The following is a 15,055-nucleotide window of genomic DNA, read 5'->3' as shown; positions in this document are numbered from 1 at the left end:
TCGCCCGTATCTCCGTAAATAATGGAGATATCGCAAAAAGGACGTTATTAAAAGATCAGTATATTTCAAAAATTTTTTTAGCGACTATAATCGATGTTTGGCACTTGCCAAATGTGTAAAAATAATTCTAGGTACTGTAGAGATGTTTGACAGAGGTGGGGTTATTATTACAGACACCCACGATCAGGGGCGTTACTCTAAAATTAGTATTTTAGTCGAAAAATTTGTTCAAAACCTAAATTGCCCGTATCTCCTTAAATAATGGAGATATCGCAAAAAGGACGTTATTTAAAGATCAGTATATTTCGAGAATTTTGTTAGCGACTATGCTCGATGTTTGGCTTTTGCCAAATGTGTAAAAATAATTCTAGGTACTGTAGAGATGTTTGACAGAGGTGGGACTATTATTACAGACACCCACGATCAGGGGCGTTACTATAAAATGAATATTTTAGTCCAAAAATTTGTTCAAAACTTGAATCGCCCGTATCTCCGTAAATAATGGAGATATCGCAAAAAGGACGTTATTAAAAGATCAGTATATTTCAAAAATTTTTTTAGCGACTATAATCGATGTTTGGCACTTGCCAAATGTGTAAAAATAATTCTAGGTACTGTAGAGATGTTTGACAGAGGTGGGACTATTATTACAGACACCCACGATCAGGGGCGTTACTATAAAATGAATATTTTAGTCGAAAAATTTGTTCAAAACCTAAATTGCCCGTATCTCCGTAAATAATGGAGATATCGCAAAAAGGACGTTATTTAAAGATCAGTATATTTCGAAAATTTTTTTAGCGACTATGCTCGATGTTTGGCACTTGCCAAAGGTGTGAAAATAGATCTAGGTACTGTAAAAATGTTCGATAGAGGTAGGACCATTATTACAGACACCCACGAAAAAGGGGCGTTACTATAAAATGAATATTTTAGTCCAAAAATTTGTTTAAAACTTAAATTGCCCGTATCTCCGTAAATAATGGAGATATCGCAAAAAGGAAGTTATTTCAAGATCAGCATATTTCGAAAATTTTTTTAGCGACTATGCTCGATGTTTGGCACTTGCCAAATGTGTAAAAATAATTCTAGGTACTGTGAAAATGTTCGATAGAGGTAGGTCCATTATTACAGACACCCACGACACAGGGGCGTTACTCTAAAATTAATATAATAGTCAAAAAATTTGTTCAAAACTTAAATCGCCCGTATCTCCGTAAATAATGGAGATATCGCAAAAAGGACGTTATTTAAAGATCAGTATATTTCGAAAACTTTTTTAGCGACTATGCTCGATGTTTGGCACTTGCCAAATGTGTAAAAATAGATCTAGGTACTGTAAAAATGTTCGATAGAGGTAGGTCCATTATTACGGACACCCACGACACAGGGGCGTTACTCTAAAATTAATATTTTAGTCAAAAAATTTGTTCAAAACTTAAATTGCCCGTATCTCCTTAAATAATGGAGATATCGCAAAAAGGACTTTATTTAAAGATCAGTATATTTCGAAAATTTTGTTAGCGACTATGCTCGATGTTTGGCACTTGCCAAATGTGTAAAAATAATTCTAGGTACTGTATAAATGTTTGACAGAGGTAGGACCATTATTACGACACCCGCGAAAAAGGGGCGTTACTATAAAATGAATATTTTAGTCAAAAAATTTGTTCAAAACTTAAATCGCCCGTATCTCCGTAAATAATGGAGATATCGCAAAAAGGACGTTATTTAAAGATCAGTATATTTCGAAAATTTTTTTAGCGACTATGCTCGATGTTTGGCAATTGCGAAATGTGTAAAAATCATTCTAGGTACTGTAAAGATGTTCGATAGAGGTAAGCCCATTATTACAGACACCCACGACACAGGGGCGTTACTATGAAATGAATATTTTAGTCGAAAAATTTGTTTAAAACTTAAATCGCCCGTATCTCCGTAAATAATGCAGATATCGCAAAAAGGACGTTATTTAAAGATCAGTATATTTCAAAAATTTTTTTAGCGACTATGCTCAATGTTTTGCACTTGCCAAATGTGTAAGAAAAATTCTAAGAACTGTAGAGATGTTTGACAGAGGTGGGACTATTATTACAGACACCCACGACACAGGGGCGTTACTCTAAAATTAATATTTTAGTCGAAAAATTTGTTCAAAACCTAAATTGCCCGTATCTCCTTAAATAATGGAGATATCGCAAAAAGGACGTTATTTGAAGATCAGTATATTTCGAAAATTTTGTTAGCGACTATGCTCGATGTTTGGCACTTGCCAAATGTGTAAAAACAATTCTAGGTACTGTAAAGATGTTCGATAGAGGTAGGACCATTATTACAGACACCCACGACACAGGGGCGTTACTCTAAAATTAATATTTTAATCAAAAAATTTGTTCAAAACTTAAATCGCCCGTATCTCCGTAAATAATGAAGATATCGCAAAAAGGACGTTATTTCAAGATCAGTATATTTCGAAAATTTTTTTAGCGACTATGCTCGATGTTTGGCACTTGCCAAATGTGTAAAAATAGATCTAGGTACTGTAAAAATGTTCGATAGAGGTAGGTCCATTATTACGAACACCCACGACACAGGGGCGTTAATCTAAAATTAATATTTTAGTCAAAAAATTTGTTCAAAACTTAAATCGCCCGTATCTCCGTAAATAATGGAGATATCGCAAAAAGGAAGTTATTTCAAGATCAGCATATTTCGAAAATTTTTTTAGCGACTATGCTCGATGTTTGGCACTTGCCAAATGTGTAAAAATAATTCTAGGTACTGTAAAGATGTTTGATAGAGGTAGAACCATTATTACAGACACCCACGACACAGGGGCGTTACTCTAAAATTAATATTTTAGTCGAAAAATTTGTTCAAAACTTAAATCGCCCGTATCTCCGTAAATAATGGAGATATCGCAAAAAGGACGTTATTTAAAGATCAGTATATTTCGAAAATTTTGTTAGCGACTATGCTCGATGTTTGGCACTTGCCAAATGTGTAAAAATAATTCTAGGTACTGTATAAATGTTTGACAGAGGTAGGACCATTATTACAGACACCCACGACACAGGGGCGTTACTCTAAAATTAATATTTTAATCAAAAAATTTGTTCAAAACTTAAATCGCCCGTATCTCCGTAAATAATGAAGATATCGCAAAAAGGACGTTATTTCAAGATCAGTATATTTCGAAAATTTTTTTAGCGACTATGCTCGATGTTTGGCACTTGCCAAATGTGTAAAAATAGATCTAGGTACTGTAAAAATGTTCGATAGAGGTAGGTCCATTATTACGGACACCCACGACACAGGGGCGTTACTCTAAAATTAATATTTTAGTCAAAAAATTTGTTCAAAACTTAAATCGCCCGTATCTCCGTAAATAATGGAGATATCGCAAAAAGGACGTTATTTAAAGATCAGTATATTTCGAAAATTTTTTTAGCGACTATGCTCGATGTTTGGCACTTGCCAAAGGTGTGAAAATAGATCTAGGTACTGTAAAAATGTTCGATAGAGGTAGGACCATCATTACAGACACCCACGAAAAAGGGGCGTTACTATAAAATAAATATTTTAGTCCAAAAATTTGTTTAAAACTTAAATTGCCCGTATCTCCGTAAATAATAGAGATATCGCAAAAAGGAAGTTATTTCAAGATCAGCATATTTCGAAAATTTTTTTAGCGACTATGCTCGATGTTTGGCACTTGCCAAATGTGTAAAAATAATTCTAGGTACTGTGAAAATGTTCGATAGAGGTAGGTCCATTATTACAGACACCCACGACACAGGGGCGTTACTCTAAAATTAATATAATAGTCAAAAAATTTGTTCAAAACTTAAATCGCCCGTATCTCCGTAAATAATGGAGATATCGCAAAAAGGACGTTATTTAAAGATCAGTATATTTCGAAAACTTTTTTAGCGACTATGCTCGATGTTTGGCACTTGCCCAATGTGTAAAAATCATTCTAGGTACTGTAAAGATGTTTGATAGAGGTAGAACCATTATTACAGACACCCACGACACAGGGGCGTTACTCTAAAATTAATATTTTAGTCGAAAAATTTGTTCAAAACTTAAATCGCCCATATCTCCGTAAATAATGGAGATATCGCAAAAAGGACTTTATTTAAAGATCAGTATATTTCGAAAATTTTGTTAGCGACTATGCTCGATGTTTGGCACTTGCCCAATGTGTAAAAATCATTCTAGGTACTGTAAAGATGTTTGATAGAGGTAGAACCATTATTACAGACACCCACGAAAAAGGGGCGTTACTATAAAATGAATATTTTAGTCCAAAAATTTGTTCAAAACTTAAATCGCCCGTATCTCCGTAAATAATGAAAATATCGCAAAAAGGACGTTATTTAAAGATCAGTATATTTCAAAAATTTTTTTAGCGACTATAAGCGATGTTTGGCAATTGCGAAATGTGTAAAAATCGTTCTAGGTACTGTAAAGATGTTCGATAGAGGTAAGCCCATTATTACAGACACCCACGACACAGGGGCGTTACTATGAAATGAATATTTTAGTCGAAAAATTTGTTTAAAACTTAAATCGCCCGTATCTCCGTAAATAATGGAGATATCGCAAAGAGGACGTTATTTAAAGATCAGTATATTTCGAAAATTTTTTTAAGCGACTATGCTCGATGTTTGGCACTTGCCAAAGGTGTGAAAATAGATCTAGGTACTGTAAAAATGTTCGATAGAGGTAGGACCATTATTACAGACACCCACGAAAAAGGGGCGTTACTATAAAATGAATATTTTAGTCCAAAAATTTGTTCAAAACTTAAATCGCCCGTATCTCCGTAAATAATGAAAATATCGCAAAAAGGACGTTATTTCAAGATCAGTATATTTCGAAAATTTTTTTAGCGACTATGCTCGATGTTTGGCACTTGCCAAATGTGTAAAAATAGATCTAGGTACTGTAAAAATGTTCGATAGAGGTAGGTCCATTATTACGGACACCCACGACACAGGGGCGTTAATCTAAAATTAATATTTTAGTCAAAAAATTTGTTCAAAACTTGAATCGCCCGTATCTCCGTAAATAAAGGAGATATCGCAAAAAGAACGTTATTAAAAGATCAGTATATTTCAAAAATTTTTTTAGCGACTATAATCGATGTTTGGCACTTGCCAAATGTGTAAAAATAATTCTAGGTACTGTAGAGATGTTTGACAGAGGTGGGACTATTATTACAGACACCCACGATCAGGGGCGTTACTATAAAATGAATATTTTAGTCGAAAAATTTGTTCAAAACTTGAATCGCCCGTATCTCCGTAAATAATGCAGATATCGCAAAAAGGACGTTATTTAAAGATCAGTATATTTCAAAAAATTTTTTAGCGACTATGCTCAATGTTTTGCACTTGCCAAATGTGTAAGAAAAATTCTAAGAACTGTAGAGATGTTTGACAGAGGTGGGACTATTATTACAGACACCCACGACACAGGGGCGTTACTCTAAAATTAATATTTTAGTCGAAAAATTTGTTCAAAACCTAAATTGCCCGTATCTCCTTAAATAATGGAGATATCGCAAAAAGGACGTTATTTGAAGATCAGTATATTTCGAAAATTTTGTTAGCGACTATGCTCGATGTTTGGCACTTGCCAAATGTGTAAAAACAATTCTAGGTACTGTAAAGATGTTCGATAGAGGTAGGACCATTATTACAGACACCCACGACACAGGGGCGTTACTCTAAAATTAATATTTTAATCAAAAAATTTGTTCAAAACTTAAATCGCCCGTATCTCCGTAAATAATGAAGATATCGCAAAAAGGACGTTATTTCAAGATCAGTATATTTCGAAAATTTTTTTAGCGACTATGCTCGATGTTTGGCACTTGCCAAATGTGTAAAAATAGATCTAGGTACTGTAAAAATGTTCGATAGAGGTAGGTCCATTATTACGGACACCCACGACACAGGGGCGTTACTCTAAAATTAATATTTTAGTCAAAAAATTTGTTCAAAACTTAAATTGCCCGTATCTCCTTAAATAATGGAGATATCGCAAAAAGGACTTTATTTAAAGATCAGTATATTTCGAAAATTTTGTTAGCGACTATGCTCGATGTTTGGCACTTGCCAAATGTGTAAAAATAATTCTAGGTACTGTATAAATGTTTGACAGAGGTAGGACCATTATTACGACACCCGCGAAAAAGGGGCGTTACTATAAAATGAATATTTTAGTCAAAAAATTTGTTCAAAACTTAAATCGCCCGTATCTCCGTAAATAATGGAGATATCGCAAAAAGGACGTTATTTAAAGATCAGTATATTTCGAAAATTTTTTTAGCGACTATGCTCGATGTTTGGCAATTGCGAAATGTGTAAAAATCATTCTAGGTACTGTAAAGATGTTCGATAGAGGTAAGCCCATTATTACAGACACCCACGACACAGGGGCGTTACTATGAAATGAATATTTTAGTCGAAAAATTTGTTTAAAACTTAAATCGCCCGTATCTCCGTAAATAATGGAGATATCGCAAAGAGGACGTTATTTAAAGATCAGTATATTTCGAAAATTTTTTTAAGCGACTATGCTCGATGTTTGGCACTTGCCAAAGGTGTGAAAATAGATCTAGGTACTGTAAAAATGTTCGATAGAGGTAGGACCATTATTACAGACACCCACGAAAAAGGGGCGTTACTATAAAATGAATATTTTAGTCCAAAAATTTGTTCAAAACTTAAATCGCCCGTATCTCCGTAAATAATGAAAATATCGCAAAAAGGACGTTATTTAAAGATCAGTATATTTCAAAAATTTTTTTAGCGACTATAATCGATGTTTGGCACTTGCCAAATGTGTAAAAATAATTCTAGGTACTGTAGAGATGTTTGACAGAGGTGGGACTATTATTACAGACACCCACGATCAGGGGCGTTACTATAAAATGAATATTTTAGTCCAAAAATTTGTTCAAAACTTGAATCGCCCGTATCTCCGTAAATAATGGAGATATCGCAAAAAGGACGTTATTAAAAGATCAGTATATTTCAAAAATTTTTTTAGCGACTATAATCGATGTTTGGCACTTGCCAAATGTGTAAAAATAATTCTAGGTACTGTAGAGATGTTTGACAGAGGTGGGACTATTATTACAGACATTCACGATCAGGGGCGTTACTATAAAATGAATATTTTAGTCGAAAAATTTGTTCAAAACTTGAATCGCCCGTATCTCCGTAAATAATGCAGATATCGCAAAAAGGACGTTATTTAAAGATCAGTATATTTCAAAAATTTTTTTAGCGACTATGCTCAATGTTTTGCACTTGCCAAATGTGTAAGAAAAATTCTAAGAACTGTAGAGATGTTTGACAGAGGTGGGACTATTATTACAGACACCCACGACACAGGGGCGTTACTCTAAAATTAATATTTTAGTCGAAAAATTTGTTCAAAACCTAAATTGCCCGTATCTCCTTAAATAATGGAGTTATCGCAAAAAGGACGTTATTTGAAGATCAGTATATTTCGAAAATTTTGTTAGCGACTATGCTCGATGTTTGGCACTTGCCAAATGTGTAAAAACAATTCTAGGTACTGTAAAGATGTTCGATAGAGGTAGGACCATTATTACAGACACCCACGACACAGGGGCGTTACTCTAAAATTAATATTTTAATCAAAAAATTTGTTCAAAACTTAAATCGCCCGTATCTCCGTAAATAATGAAGATATCGCAAAAAGGACGTTATTTCAAGATCAGTATATTTCGAAAATTTTTTTAGCGACTATGCTCGATGTTTGGCACTTGCCAAATGTGTAAAAATAGATCTAGGTACTGTAAAAATGTTCGATAGAGGTAGGTCCATTATTACGGACACCCACGACACAGGGGCGTTACTCTAAAATTAATATTTTAGTCAAAAAATTTGTTCAAAACTTAAATCGCCCGTATCTCCTTAAATAATGGAGATATCGCAAAAAGGACGTTATTTAAAGATCAGTATATTTCGAAAATTTTTTTAGCGACTATGCTCGATGTTTGGCACTTGCCAAAGGTGTGATAATAGATCTAGGTACTGTAAAAATGTTCGATAGAGGTAGGACCATTATTACAGACACCCACGAAAAAGGGGCGTTACTATAAAATGAATATTTTAGTCCAAAAATTTGTTTAAAACTTAAATTGCCCGTATCTCCGTAAATAATGGAGATATCGCAAAAAGGAAGTTATTTCAAGATCAGCATATTTCGAAAATTTTTTTAGCGACTATGCTCGATGTTTGGCACTTGCCCAATGTGTAAAAATCATTCTAGGTACTGTAAAGATGTTTGATAGAGGTAGAACCATTATTACAGACACCCACGACACAGGGGCGTTACTCTAAAATTAATATTTTAGTCGAAAAATTTGTTCAAAACTTAAATCGCCCATATCTCCGTAAATAATGGAGATATCGCAAAAAGGACGTTATTTAAAGATCAGTATATTTCGAAAATTTTGTTAGCGACTATGCTCGATGTTTGGCACTTGCCAAATGTGTAAAAATAATTCTAGGTACTGTATAAATGTTTGACAGAGGTAGGACCATTATTACAGACACCCACGACACAGGGGCGTTACTCTAAAATTAATATTTTAATCAAAAAATTTGTTCAAAACTTAAATCGCCCGTATCTCCGTAAATAATGAAGATATCGCAAAAAGGACGTTATTTCAAGATCAGTATATTTCGAAAATTTTTTTAGCGACTATGCTCGATGTTTGGCACTTGCCAAATGTGTAAAAATAGATCTAGGTACTGTAAAAATGTTCGATAGAGGTAGGTCCATTATTACGGACACCCACGACACAGGGGCGTTACTCTAAAATTAATATTTTAGTCAAAAAATTTGTTCAAAACTTAAATCGCCCGTATCTCCGTAAATAATGGAGATATCGCAAAAAGGACGTTATTTAAAGATCAGTATATTTCGAAAATTTTTTTAGCGACTATGCTCGATGTTTGGCACTTGCCAAAGGTGTGAAAATAGATCTAGGTACTGTAAAAATGTTCGATAGAGGTAGGACCATTATTACAGACACCCACGAAAAAGGGGCGTTACTATAAAATAAATATTTTAGTCCAAAAATTTGTTTAAAACTTAAATTGCCCGTATCTCCGTAAATAATGGAGATATCGCAAAAAGGAAGTTATTTCAAGATCAGCATATTTCGAAAATTTTTTTAGCGACTATGCTCGATGTTTGGCACTTGCCAAATGTGTAAAAATAATTCTAGGTACTGTGAAAATGTTCGATAGAGGTAGGTCCATTATTACAGACACCCACGACACAGGGGCGTTACTCTAAAATTAATATAATAGTCAAAAAATTTGTTCAAAACTTAAATCGCCCGTATCTCCGTAAATAATGGAGATATCGCAAAAAGGACGTTATTTAAAGATCAGTATATTTCGAAAACTTTTTTAGCGACTATGCTCGATGTTTGGCACTTGCCCAATGTGTAAAAATCATTCTAGGTACTGTAAAGATGTTTGATAGAGGTAGAACCATTATTACAGACACCCACGACACAGGGGCGTTACTCTAAAATTAATATTTTAGTCGAAAAATTTGTTCAAAACTTAAATCGCCCATATCTCCGTAAATAATGGAGATATCGCAAAAAGGACTTTATTTAAAGATCAGTATATTTCGAAAATTTTGTTAGCGACTATGCTCGATGTTTGGCACTTGCCAAATGTGTAAAAATAATTCTAGGTACTGTATAAATGTTTGACAGAGGTAGGACCATTATTACGACACCCGCGAAAAAGAGGCGTTACTATAAAATGAATATTTTAGTCAAAAAATTTGTTCAAAACTTAAATCGCCCGTATCTCCGTAAATAATGGAGATATCGCAAAAAGGACGTTATTTAAAGATCAGTATATTTCGAAAATTTTTTTAGCGACTATGCTCGATGTTTGGCAATTGCGAAATGTGTAAAAATCATTCTAGGTACTGTAAAGATGTTCGATAGAGGTAAGCCCATTATTACAGACACCCACGACACAGGGGCGTTACTATGAAATGAATATTTTAGTCGAAAAATTTGTTTAAAACTTAAATCGCCCGTATCTCCGTAAATAATGGAGATATCGCAAAGAGGACGTTATTTAAAGATCAGTATATTTCGAAAATTTTTTTAAGCGACTATGCTCGATGATTGGCACTTGCCAAATGTGTAAAAATCATTCAAGGTACTGTAGAGATGTTCGATAGAGGTAGGACCATTATTACAGACACCCACGACACAGGGGCGTTACTCTAAAATTAATATTTTAGTCGAAAAATTTGTTCAAAACTCAAATCGCCCGTATCTCCGTAAATAATGGAGATATCGCAAAAAGGTCGTTATTTAAAGATCAGTATATTTTGAGAATTTTGTTAGCGACTATGCTCGATGTTTGGCACTTGCCAAATGTGTAAAAATAGATCTAGGTACTGTAAATATGTTCGATAGAGGTAGGACCATTATTACAGACACCCACGACACAGGGGCGTTACTCTAAAATTAATATTTTAGTCGAAAAATTTGTTCAAAACTTAAATCGCCCGTATCTCCGTAAATAATGGAGATATCGCAAAAAGGACGTTATTTGAAGATCAGTATATTTCGAAAAATTTTTAAGCGACTATGCTCGATGTTTGGCACTTGCCAAATGTGTAAAAATCATTCTAGGTACTGTAGAGATGTTTGACAGAGGTGGGACTATTATTACAGACACCCACGATCAGGGGCGTTACTATAAAATGAATATTTTAGTCAAAAAATTTGTTCAAAACTTAAATCGCCCGTATCTCCGTAAATAATGGAGATATCGCAAAAAGGACGTTATTAAAAGATCAGTATACTTCAAAAATTTTTTTAGCGACTATAATCGATGTTTGGCACTTGCCAAATGTGTAAAAATAATTCTAGGTACTGTAGAGATGTTTGACAGAGGTGGGACTATTATTACAGACACCCACGATCAGGGGCGTTACTATAAAATGAATATTTTAGTCAAAAAATTTGTTCAAAACTTAAATCGCCCGTATCTCCGTAAATAATGGAGATATCGCAAAAAAGACGTTATTTAAAGATCAGTATATTTCAAAAATTTTTTTAGCGACTATGCTCAATGTTTTGCACTTGCCAAATGTGTAAGAAAAATTCTAAGTACTGTAGAGATGTTTGACAGAGGTGGGACTATTATTACAGACACCCACGACACAGGGGCGTTACTCTAAAATTAATATTTTAGTCGAAAAATTTGTTCAAAACCTAAATTGCCCGTATCTCCTTAAATAATGGAGATATCGCAAAAAGGACGTTATTTGAAGATCAGTGTATTTCGAAAATTTTGTTAGCGACTATGCTCGATGTTTGGCTCTTGCCAAATGTGTAAAAACAATTCTAAGTACTGTAAAGATGTTCGATAGAGGTAGGACCATTATTACAGACACCTACGACACAGGGGCGTTACTCTAAAATTAATATTTTAATCAAAAAATTTGTTCAAAACTTAAATCGCCCGTATCTCCGTAAATAATGAAGATATCGCAAAAAGGACGTTATTTCAAGATCAGTTTTTTTCGAAAATTTTTTTAGCGACTATGCTCGATGTTTGGCACTTGCTAAATGTGTAAAAATAGATCTAGGTACTGTAAAAATGTTCGATAGAGGTAGGTATATTATTACAGACACCCACGACACAGGGGCGTTACTCTAAAATTAATATTTTAGTCAAAAAATTTGTTCAAAACTTAAATCGCCCGTATCTCCGTAAATAATGGAGATATCGCAAAAAGGACGTTATTTAAAGATCAGTATATTTCGAAAATTTTTTTAGCGACTATGCTCGATGTTTGGCAATTGCGAAATGTGTAAAAATCATTCTAGGTACTGTAAAGATGTTCGATAGAGGTAAGCCCATTATTACAGACACCCACGACACAGGGGCGTTACTATGAAATGAATATTTTAGTCGAAAAATTTGTTTAAAACTTAAATCGCCCGTATCTCCGTAAATAATGGAGATATCGCAAAGAGGACGTTATTTAAAGATCAGTATATTTCGAAAATTTTTTTAAGCGACTATGCTCGATGTTTGGCACTTGCCAAATGTGTAAAAATCATTCAAGGTACTGTAGAGATGTTCGATAGAGGTAGGACCATTATTACAGACACCCACGACACAGGGGCGTTACTCTAAAATTAATATTTTAGTCGAAAAATTTGTTCAAAACTCAAATCGCCCGTATCTCCGTAAATAATGGAGATATCGCAAGAAGGTCGTTATTTAAAGATCAGTATATTTTGAGAATTTTGTTAGCGACTATGCTCGATGTTTGGCACTTGCCAAATGTGTAAAAATAGATCTAGGTACTGTAAATATGTTCGATAGAGGTAGGACCATTATTACAGACACCCACGACACAGGGGCGTTACTCTAAAATTAATATTTTAGTCGAAAAATTTGTTCAAAACTTAAATCGCCCGTATCTCCGTAAATAATGGAGATATCGCAAAAAGGACGTTATTTGAAGATCAGTATATTTCGAAAAATTTTTAAGCGACTATGCTCGATGTTTGGCACTTGCCAAATGTATAAAAATCATTCTAGGTACTGTAGAGATGTTCGACAGAGGTAGGACCATTATTACAGACTCCCACGACACAGGGGCGTTACTATAAAATGAATATTTTAGTCCAAAAATCTGTTCAAAACTTAAATCGCCCGTATCTCCGTAAATAATGGAGATATCGCAAAAAGGACGTTATTAAAAGATCAGTATACTTCAAAAATTTTTTTAGCGACTATAATCGATGTTTGGCACTTGCCAAATGTGTAAAAATAATTCTAGGTACTGTAGAGATGTTTGACAGAGGTGGGACTATTATTACAGACACCCACGATCAGGGGCGTTACTATAAAATGAATATTTCAGTCGAAAAATTTGTTCAAAACTTAAATCGCCCGTATCTCCGTAAATAATGGAGATATCGCAAAAAAGACGTTATTTGAAGATCAGTATATTTCAAAAATTTTTTTAGCGACTATGCTCAATGTTTTGCACTTGCCAAATGTGTAAGAAAAATTCTAAGTACTGTAGAGATGTTTGACAGAGGTGGGACTATTATTACAGACACCCACGACACAGGGGCGTTACTCTAAAATTAATATTTTAGTCGAAAAATTTGTTCAAAACCTAAATTGCCCGTATCTCCTTAAATAATGGAGATATCGCAAAAAGGACGTTATTTGAAGATCAGTATATTTCGAAAATTCTGTTAGCGACTATGCTCGATGTTTGGCTCTTGCCAAATGTGTAAAAACAATTCTAAGTACTGTAAAGATGTTCGATAGAGGTAGGACCATTATTACAGACACCTACGACACAGGGGCGTTACTCTAAAATTAATATTTTAATCAAAAAATTTGTTCAAAACTTAAATCGCCCGTATCTCCGTAAATAATGAAGATATCGCAAAAAGGACGTTAATTAAAGATCAGTATATTTCGAAAATTTTTTTAGCGACTATGCTCGATGTTTGGCACTTGCCAAATGTGTTAAAATAGATCTAGGTACTGTAAAAATGTTCGATAGAGGTAGGACCATTATTACAGACACCCACGAAAAAGGGGCGTTACTATAAAATGAATATTTTAGTCCAAAAATTTGTTTAAAACTTAAATCGCCCGTATCTCCGTAAATAATGGAGATATCGCAAAAAGGACGTTATTTAAAGATCAGTATATTTCAAAAATTTTTTTAGCGACTATGCTCGATGTTTGGCACTTGCCAAATGTGTAAAAATGATTCTAGGTACTGTGAAAATGTTCGATAGAGGTAGGTCCATTATTACAGACACCCACGACACAGGGGCGTTACTCTAAAATTAATATTTTAGTCAAAAAATTTAATCAAAACTTAAATCGCCCGTATCTCCGTAAATAATGGAGATATCGCAAAAAGGACGTTATTTAAAGATCAGTATATTTCGAAAACTTTTTTAGCGACTATGCTCGATGTTTGGCACTTGCTAAATGTGTAAAAATAGATCTAGGTACTGTAAAAATGTTCGATAGAGGTAGGTCCATTATTACAGACACCCACGACACAGGGGCGTTACTCTAAAATTAATATTTTAGTCAAAAAATTTGTTCAAAACTTAAATCGCCCGTATCTCCGTAAATAATGGAGATATCGCAAAAAGGACGTTAATTAAAGATCAGTATATTTCGAAAATTTTTTTAGCGACTATGCTCGATGTTTGGCACTTGCCAAATGTGTTAAAATAGATCTAGGTACTGTAAAAATGTTCGATAGAGGTAGGACCATTATTACAGACACCCACGAAAAAGGGGCGTTACTATAAAATGAATATTTTAGTCCAAAAATTTGTTTAAAACTTAAATCGCCCGTATCTCCGTAAATAATGGAGATATCGCAAAAAGGACGTTATTTAAAGATCAGTATATTTCGAAAATTTTTTTAGCGACTATGCTCGATGTTTGGCACTTGCCAAATGTGTAAAAATGATTCTAGGTACTGTGAAAATGTTCGATAGAGGTAGGTCCATTATTACAGACACCCACGACACAGGGGCGTTACTCTAAAATTAATATTTTAGTCAAAAAATTTAATCAAAACTTAAATCGCCCGTATCTCCGTAAATAATGGAGATATCGCAAAAAGGACGTTATTTAAAGATCAGTATATTTCGAAAACTTTTTTAGCGACTATGCTCGATGTTTGGCACTTGCCCAATGTGTAAAAATCAATCTAGGTACTGTAAAAATGTTCGATAGAGGTAGAACCATTATTACAGACACCCACGACACAGGGGCGTTACTTTAAAATTAATATTTTGGTCGAAAAATTTGTTCAAAACTTAAATCGCCTATATCTCCGTAAATAATGGAGATATCGCAAAAAGGACGTTATTTAAAGATCAGTATATTTCGAAAATTTTGTTAGCGACTATGCTCAATGTATGGCACTTGCCAAATGTGTAAAA

The sequence above is a fragment of the Copidosoma floridanum genome, unplaced genomic scaffold (assembly GCF_036245765.1).
Source record: "Copidosoma floridanum isolate Cflo_tuat_1 unplaced genomic scaffold, Cflo_Japanese_pri ptg000007l, whole genome shotgun sequence".
NCBI lineage: Eukaryota > Metazoa > Arthropoda > Insecta > Hymenoptera > Encyrtidae > Copidosoma > Copidosoma floridanum.
Note: the sequence above shows the minus strand (reverse complement) of the source record.